The sequence below is a fragment of the Octopus bimaculoides genome, chromosome 14 (genome assembly GCF_001194135.2).
Source record: "Octopus bimaculoides isolate UCB-OBI-ISO-001 chromosome 14, ASM119413v2, whole genome shotgun sequence".
NCBI lineage: Eukaryota > Metazoa > Mollusca > Cephalopoda > Octopoda > Octopodidae > Octopus > Octopus bimaculoides.
The window spans coordinates 48,723,890-48,733,360 of record NC_068994.1 but is presented as its reverse complement, the minus strand read 5'-3'; the positions used below and the strand labels follow the sequence as shown (position 1 = coordinate 48,733,360).

General features: G+C 36.6%; 1 protein-coding gene across 2 annotated transcripts in view; it reads left to right on the top strand.

Annotated features, from left to right (window-relative positions):
* Positions 1–9,471, top strand: part of LOC106883556 (allantoicase) — a 51,449-nt gene that overhangs the window by 15,132 nt on the left and 26,846 nt on the right. Inside the window, exon 1 of one of the 2 annotated variants that reach the window (XM_014934603.2) lies at positions 4,935–5,040. The exons of the other annotated variant lie outside the window; for it this stretch is intronic. The gene's annotated coding sequence lies outside the window, so the exon portion shown is untranslated. Of the gene's footprint in view, positions 1–4,934; positions 5,041–9,471 lie in introns of those variants that run through there. 2 annotated transcript variants of the gene reach the window in all.

Here is a 9,471-nt window from a genome sequence, read left to right as displayed (position 1 = left end):
GCAGTTAAAATGAGTGAAACAAGTAAAAGAATATATATATATATACGACAGGCTTCTTTCAGTTTCTGTCTACCAAATCTACTCACAAAGCTTTAGTCGGCCCGAGGTTATAGCAGAAGGCACTTGCCCAAAGTGCCACGCAGTGGAACTGAACCTAGAGTCATATGGTTAGCAAGTAAACTTTTTTTTTTACCACAATCACGTCTCTGCACCCTTGGGAGGTATTTCTGCTACACACAGTATATCTCGAATTAGAATATATTTCCTACTTGTTACAGTTAATTAATACAGTAAAAAACTGATTTCAGAGAATAACTTTTTATTTGTTTATTTATTGATTGACATATTAAAGTAGTGGTTCATATACAACGGAACCGTATTAGATTTATGGTAAACCAGATTATATTTATTTTAACTAGATACATAACGGATTATGTTGCGATAAGTAAAAAAAAAAAATTCAAAGACCATCCTGATTACAGTGACGTCCAGAGAAAATTTGAAATACAGGTTCCTTAAATTCTCTTTACGTATCACCATATAAAATGAATTACTAGACTATATATTATATTATATTATATTATATTATATGATCATTATAATATTTATGGTAAAAATGGTTCAAAATATTTTTTCATTAGGGCATGGCTGGGTGATTTCGGCGTAAGCATAGCTGTGTGGCACTTTGCAACAACGTGGTTTCAGGATCAGTTCCACTGCAGTGTACATTCGGCAAGTGTCTTCTACAATAACCTAGGCTGATCAATGCCTTATGAGTGAATTTGGTAAACGGAAACTGAAAGAAGCCGTCGTGTGTGTGTGTTTGTTCGCCCCTCGCACACACTGACTGACAATGGTGTTGCTTTGTTTACGCCCCCCCCCCCCGCAACTTAGCGCTTTGAAAAAAGGAACCGATAAAACAAGTACCAGATTAAAAAATAAAAGCACTAGAATCGATTTGTTCGACTTAAAACCCTTCATGGAGAGATAAGGGCAGCATGACCGCTGTTCACTGACTATCATTAGCCCTCCTTTCTCATTTGTGTACATTCTGCGAGACAATTCGCCAACACCATTATTTTATTGAACACGTGAATTGGGAAAAACGATAGTAAATAATCAATGGGTTTTGAGTCATGAGGAAGACTGAGTGAGTTCAGCTTCTTCTGAGAATCTGAGATGAAAAATATATTAAGTCTATTTTATTTTTTTTATTAACTGACCGCTACTTCGTTTATTCGTGTGACGAACAGCTGTCGCTTAAGTGTATTCAAAGACAAACGAGAACACTGTGGGGAAACATTGATTCGTGTTAAAGATTATATCGTTTACTAACACAAAATTCACAACTCCTCAATCTGTAGCTGCTAGTTTGATAAGTACTAACGCTCGAAACTCTTGGCCCTTGAGTCACTCTGTTGCTTCTGCTAAATATTGGTTTCAAATTTTGGCACAAGGCCAGCAATTTCGGAGTCGAGGCGCAAGTCGATTATATCGACCCCTAGTGCTCCCCGAAAGGAAAAAAAGTAAAGTCGACCTCAGCGGCATTTGAACTCAGAACGTAAAGAGAGACGAAATGCCAAGCATTTTGCCTGGCATGCTAACGATTCTGCCAACTCGACGCCTGATCCCTCCTACACACTTCACGTTCGAATTATCAGCCCTGCTTCTGAAAAAAACTGCATATATTACAATACTCTGCAGTATCTATAAATAACAAAACTTATATATTTTATTATAGTCACCAAAGATACACACCTCTTTAGATGAACTTAAAAACTTGGCTTCTAATAATCCTGAAAAGACCACGTTAATTTTAGCTGGCCCATATAGAACTGCCGGGTAAACCATGCTTGGTTGTACATAGTGCGATTATTTTGCTATCATGTACCATCATTGTGCTCTACCAGCACCCAGCTAAATTGCATCATATAGCTAAGTACTGTAGAGTGATATCTGAGGGTAATTTGGTTGCTTTCTCAAGCAGATCGAACAATTACACAGATGCTGTGCTGTTTAGCACCAGGTCAAACCTTATTGGAGGAAAACTGTGATCAAAATATTTCCAGTTTGTTAATCTAAGACTGTTTACAACTGAATTATCCAATACATCCTTTTTTTTTTACATTTTGTTAAAGACGACATGATATGATTTGTGCCGAGATGTGACTGCTGTTTCTAGAAGGTAGGACGATTGCATACAGACCCTTACATTCATTCGTCGTTGGTAGATTTGTGAACTACGGCATGATGTAGGGATGCAGTGCAGTGAGGCGTGCTGTATATTGTAGAATAGTAGTGTAGCGGATGTGGAGATGTAGGAGTGTGCGAAAGTATAGTGATGTCTTTCAGTGATTCCAATATGTTTCATGATTGAAGCACGAACGTTTAATCAAAGATTCTAAACTACAAATTATTCAAGTATTGCAATATTGAGTTCTAACGTTAAACACAAGACCGTGAATGCATGAGAAAGATCTGTTTGCAGTCTTTTGAATCGACTCTCTTTCACCCTATATAACTTGTACCACGTACGTTATCAATACTGGAAGTGTGAAAGGCACAAAGGCGACTCCAGTAACCTTTGAATTCAAGAAGTTGAAGGTCGAAACTAGAAGTTTCATAAACGTATTCCGGCGTATCTATTTCTGCCGCTTTCACAATGCCTTTTCGTGGATGCACTCCTTGTTAGGAATACCAGATAAATCTCCCGCAAAAGAAGGGACACACACACACACACACAATGTGTTTAGAAGCATGTAAGGTTTGATGAAGCAAACCTACGATCAAAAGCTTTCCAGTCGTGACCATCCCTTATTTTTAGGCGTACTTAAGACTATATTGTCCAATATGCCCTTTTCCTTATCTCAGGCAGCGGGGTGTGATTTAAGGAATATTTCGCTGCTATTTCTAGAAGTCGAGCCACCGCGTTGAGGAGCGTTCGACAGGTCTGTTCTTATCAAGTAGATCTATTATCAAATGCATTCCGGCCGTGATCATCCTGTCGTTTCCTTATGTACTGGAGACTCAGCGGTATTATCTAACGTCTTTTACAAAGACAGTGTTTGATTTGAGGGAGATTTTGCTGCTATTTTTAGAATATCAAGCGACTACATAAAGGCTTGTTTGGAAGGAGTTCTCAAGCATTTGTCATCGTTGTGGCATTCAGCAACAATCATAGCTAACAAATTCCGTTAAATGATACTGTGTTGAAATTTTTTCAACCGTTAAACAGGAAATAGTTTGGCGCTAGCGACTTATCTTAACCTATTATAAGGGAGCGCCATGTTATGTATTGCTTGACATTTTCCGATTTATATAGCTGACACGAAAATCTATTTATTTATTTAGTTATTTATTTAATTCAGTGTTGGTCTAAAAACATATCGGATATTAAACATTATTAGTTTCGGTGAAATTAAGTTTACCAGTTAATCGATAAGATAATTGCAGCATCCGCTAATATCTTTTTTCTACCACACACACACACACACACACACACATACGCATACACACATTAAAGAGTCTAGATGTGAACTTGTGCATTGAAATAGATCCTCTCGGGAGGATCATTATGCCCATAAAAAACACGCGCACTGGTTCTATTTCGCTTCCTTTGTTATTATTAGTCAATTGGCTTACCAATTAACTAATTGTTTGATTAATCGTTCAGTCAGTTAATCAATTAGCGAGGTTTATCAAAGTCCTTTCGTCGCCTCTGTTTCAGTACCATTTACTATGAGGTGTCTAAAAGTTTTGTAGTGACACCTGGTTCCAGTCACTATTTTGAGATTTTCATTCACACATGCGTAGGGATTAGAGCTTTCCGGAAGGCCTGCGGGAAGCCCCTTATGCGCAGGCGGCGCCATCAGCAGCCGCTAGGCTTGACCGCCACCCATTCATTTCGTCTCTGCTGCCGACCGAGCCGCACGCAACTTGACCAGCTCCGTGTAGCTGGAATACCGAAGGCGCCACCCGACGTTGGCTAACCTATGAAGATTGCCTTCACAATTGTGATTAACCGACTCTGCTGTTTCCACGCCAGGGCGACCTGGCTGTCAATTGTGAGGCGCCCATCCAGTGCCAAACATATTTCACATTAAATAATCGGATTATTTAATGTCAAATATGTTTGATAAATACTAGTTGAGGCATCGATGTTTGGATGAAAATTAGTGAGTTTAGGCTTAAATTACTGCGCTCTTCAAGATTCAGTTTCGCTGAATATGTTAAATGTAAAAGAAAAATTGTCATTTTTGACGGCACAACTCTCTTTTGTACTTATCTACCGTTGAAGCCCATCGTTTTCGGCGGCGGCATGCATTATCACATTCATAGCGTTTTAGATAAAATTGAAGTGTACTATTTTAGTATTAAATAAAGTGTGAAGATTTTCGATAAGAAATTCACCAGTCGTTTTGAACGGGTATACTCTATAACTAATAAAGTTGTCATTTTTAACGACGCGGGTATACTAGTAATACTGAATGATTGTTTCTAACTTAAGACACTAGGCCTGAAATTTACTGTGTGTATGAGGGCATTGCGAGGGTATGAAAGGTATTCTTCACCTCGGCGGGTTTTGAACCCAGAATATAAAAAAAAACGAAACATATATTGCAGGTCAATCGGTATTTGTTTAATTTCTGAGGATTTTTAACAATGTAGATGGTCACAAATGTCGATAGTTATTTTATAGACCCAAGAAGTAAAAAAAAAAAAAAAAAGTGAAATTGAAATCTGAGGGATTCGTATACAAAACTTAAAGGGACGTAACTAAAACCTGCTTTCTGTTAATATTTGGAGACAATTACGTTATAATTAAAAGAGAAAAAAATAATGCATCCGTCTAAGTAGAGATACAAAAATATGACTTAAAATATCTTAAAATTCGAGAAATTATTTATCTCGACTCGTTATAGTAGGATGAGTAAATGTATTCTGTCGGAAGAAAAGTTATTGGCGACTTAATATGCTGCAATATCGATGCACCGTTTTAGTTTCATTTTCTATGGGAGACGAAATGGATTCCGTATATAGGTATTTCACGTGTTTCTTTCTATTTTTATCATTTTGAAACTATACTCAGCTATCCAAGATTTTAACATTCTCCTGTATTTTTTTAAACATTTAAAACCAACAGATACTGAAAGCTGCTGCTTATTTTTTTTAACCAGTTTTTTGTTAATGCTATAAAATATTTGCCGTCGAAAGTAAAAAAAAAAAAAGGTTATCTTTAAAATACAGATTAATAAAAGGGAAATATGTATCAATTGCGATTTATTGTTTTTTAAAACAATATTTAGTCGATATATTATGAGATTACATACATATATATTAAATTAAATTATATATTAAATTAAATTATATATTAAATCATTTTACTCATAATGTGAACTGTATGCTTTTGCGTTTTTCGCGAGGGGTTGGGGGTAGGCCTAACGAGTCATTTGATGTTTGCTAATTTAAATTAATTCATGAAACCATTGGATGAGCTGGATTCTAGTATACTGGTCAGGTCTCTTCATCAGAGAAATCTGCCCGAAAGGTTAAAATTCCTGTTGCCCTTTGACACAAGACCTTAAGTATGTAGCAGACAACTGATTTTTATTAAATATCGTCCTAGCATCTGTAGTTATTTAATCCTAGTTCGGCCCTGGTCAAGCAGATTATATAATTAAAAAGAATTTCACTCGTAAGGAGTAAATCCTCTATTTCTTCTTTTTAAAGACTGATAGGTGTTTTATTAGAGATTTGGCTGCTATTTCAGTCGTTTTTATCGACCATGTAAAGGCTCCTTCTTCGGCTTACTAAATTCTGTACATAATAATGATAATAAATGGTAAATCGTCGGATTTCGTGGTTTTTGGTTACCTTCTCTGTGGTTTTGAGTTCAAATCTCATTAGAAGGGATTTTTATCTTTCCGAAGTCGACAAATAGATCAATCAGTATAGTCAGAATGCAATCGCTGGATTCAGCAAATTAAAAGAAGTCATATACTTGTAGTTTGCAAATTCCGAAATATTTTTGGAACTTAACCAGCAAACTGGGGGAGTGTTTAAATGTTGAAAATTTATAGGTCTTTGTAATATTTATTGATTAGAAATTTTAGAAAGAGAAAAATACGAAAACTTTCTATCGACGTGTGCGTACAAATTTCGGAAGTTGAAGTGAGAAATTTGACGGAAACTAGGGAGTAGTTAGCAGTCTACGTGGCGTTATCTCAACGCGCGGCCATAAATGCATAACACGCTATTGATTTGTAGAGAAGAAGGGTTACTAATCGATTAAATCGACACTAGTGCCTGCATGGTACTTAAGTATTTGATTTCTAACCCCATAACTTAGCAGGATTAGTACTTGAGAAGTACTTAAATACTGCACAGTATTGAACCTGGATCACCCCCGTTTGCCACTCACTGTCCTTGAGAACTTGGGAGGAATCGAAGAAAGTATTAAGGTTTATTGGGTAGGGAGGAAAAAAGGCTTAAGTTTACATGTGTTCTTCTCTAAACAGTATATTCCCGCCACTACTGATAAATGCATGAGGAATCGAAGCCTATGTGATTCGTATTCGTCATTAAATCTTCAAAACTTTATTTCAGAACTTCTTCATAGCCATGTGTTTGTTAACATTTCTGAGAGTTCAAGTCCCGTTAACGTCAGGTACTCGGATGGATTTGATCGACTTTACCTCCTCCTTTAAACTTTGTGGTCATGACCTTAGAAATCTTCGTTACTTATTTAAGAAATCATTATCATTGTATTTCGGAATGGTTTTTTTTTAATTGCTAAATAAACCCACGCACTATACATTCGTTCTTCGCTCGTTTATTACTGTTCTTATTCTAACTCACCTCCAGTGTCCAGAAATCTTCCGTCACGCATCTGTGCCCTCCTCAGCAACACTTTCCGCCTTCGTGTGTGCTCTTGCTCCGCTTATTCCGTTCTTATTGTTATTGCTTTTAGAGCAATCCCCTACTTTACGCTGGTATTGCAGGATGGAGCAAAATATTATTACAAAGTTATCAAAGTTGAGTGTCTGATAGTAATACTCAGTAACGATCATAAATAATTAAATTGCAAAGGAAAAATAATCCTGAGAAACTCGTGATGGTCTATTGCGGCAAAAAAGAAAAAAAATCAAAGTTTTGTGCAGTGCGGCTTAGTGACTTCTGACATTTACGGTCCACGAAATTATCTTGAGCTTTTTTTTTGCACTTTTTCAGGATGGATGAAAACCATTTTTACACAGCACAGGGAAATAGTTTTTACTAATTTTATCTTTATAGCTTATTTGCAAAAACATCGTAAAATGTGCAAATATTGGAGAATTTTGCTTAAAGTTCGAAAAGTAACCGAAGAATTATCATTTTTTAAAAAACTTGCGTATCTACTGTAAAGAAATGCGAACTGCAGTAAATCACTACTTTTTTCTTTTAATATTCGCTTTTCCATTAGAGGCAACTCCTTTTGCCAATTTAAATAAAAAATGATTTTTATTTATTTGCAAGAATTGTTATTATTATTAAGGCAGTGAGCTGGCAGAATTGTTAGCATACTGGGGAAAATACTTAGTGACATTTCTTCCAACTTCATGTTCTGTGCTCAATTGCTGCTGGGATCAACCTTTGCCATTCGTTCTTTTGGGGGTCGATAAAATAAATACCAGTGAAGTACTGGGATCAATGTAGCAGGAGTGGCTGTGTGGTTAGTAGCTTGCTTACCATCCACATGGTTCCAGGTTCAGTCCCACTGCGTTGGCACCTTGGGCAAGTGTCTTCTACTATAGCCTCGAGCCGACCAAAGCCTTGAGTGGATTTGGTAGATGGAAACTTAAAGAAGCCCATCGTATATATGTATATATATATGTGTGTATATATATATATATATATATATATATACATATATATATATATATATAACATGTTTGGAGTTTTCCTCCAAACGCTTACCTAAATATTCAAAGAAATCTAAATTCAATGATTAATATTGGTTTCAAATTTTTGTACAAGGCCAACAAGTTCAGGCTTGGGGGAAAACTGATTACATTGACCCCCCAGTGTTCAAATGGTACTTATTTTATCAACCCCCAAGGAAGAACAGTAAAACCAACCTCAGCAGAATTTGAACTCCGAATGTAAAGACATTAAATGCTGCTGCGCATTTTGCCCTGCATGCTAATGGTTCTGCCAGTTCACCGCCTTAATCAATGACTAATATTGTCATGTTTTCCTTTGACTTCATTGTATAATTATTTCAAGCTAGCTTTTTAATGTTCCCTGCAGTTAGCACATTAACATCGACTTGATTGTTGTGTCCCAAGTGCTTGTCTACCATTGGACTGCTCCCAGATATGTAGCTGCCCCTCTATCCAGCCTGCCATAAACAGGAGGACCTTAAGCCTTAAGTCATCAAGTACATCTGGATGACATCATCAAATCATCTGACTTAATTGCGAAGTGATTGATTGTCAGTACTCAATGTTCTTAGAGCTTGTAGTATTAGTAATTGCAACAGAGATCTTAGTGGTATTAGTTGTAGCAGTAGTAGTAGTAGTAGTAGCTGAATTAGTAACTGTGACTTGTAGTAGTATCAGTGGTGGTTGTAAGATTAGTATTGGTAGTAGTATTGATACTATGGCTGTAATAATTGCAATAGTACTATTGATGTTATCCATATCGTTACTAGTAGTAATAGTGGTGGTAGTTAAAATAGTAGTTGTAACTTAGTATCAAAGATGGCAGTAGTAGTAGTAATAGTAGTAGTAGTTGTTGTTGTTGCAGTAGTGTTGATACTCTTATGGTTGTTATAGCAGCAGTAGTAGTGATGGTGTTGTTATCATTATTATTATTATAATCATCATTATTATCATCATCATTATTATTATTATTATTATCATCAAGGCGGGTGAGCTGGCAGAATCATTTGCATGTTGGGCAAAATGCCTGGCAGCGTTTCACCCGTCCTTATGTTCTGAGTTCAAATTCCGCCGAGGTCGATGTTGCCTTTCATCCTTTCGAGATTGATAAATTAAGTACCAGTGAAACACTGGGGTCGATGTAATTGAATTACCCTCTCCTCTGGACTTGCTGGCCTTGTGCCAAAATTTAAAACCAATATTATTATTATTATTATTATTAGTAGTAGTAGTTGTAGGAGTAAGTGATGTAATACATGTTTGAAATAGTGGTAGTAGGAGTTGTGACTAGGGGTAGCAGTAAGAGTTTGTGCCTCTGAGTAGTAGTGGGAGTTGTAACTTGCAGTTTTGACTTGTGGTAGCTGTGACTTAGTGATAAGTGATGGTGGTAGTTGTAACAAGTCTGTTACTAATTGTAACCATTGAAGTAGTAGTAGTAGTAATAGTAGTAGTTTCATTGCTAATTTGGTTTACTTTTGTTTTAGTATTTCTGCAACAAAGTGTAGAGTAACAGGATGTGCCGGGGGGGGGGAGATGGTTGTTGAGTGGT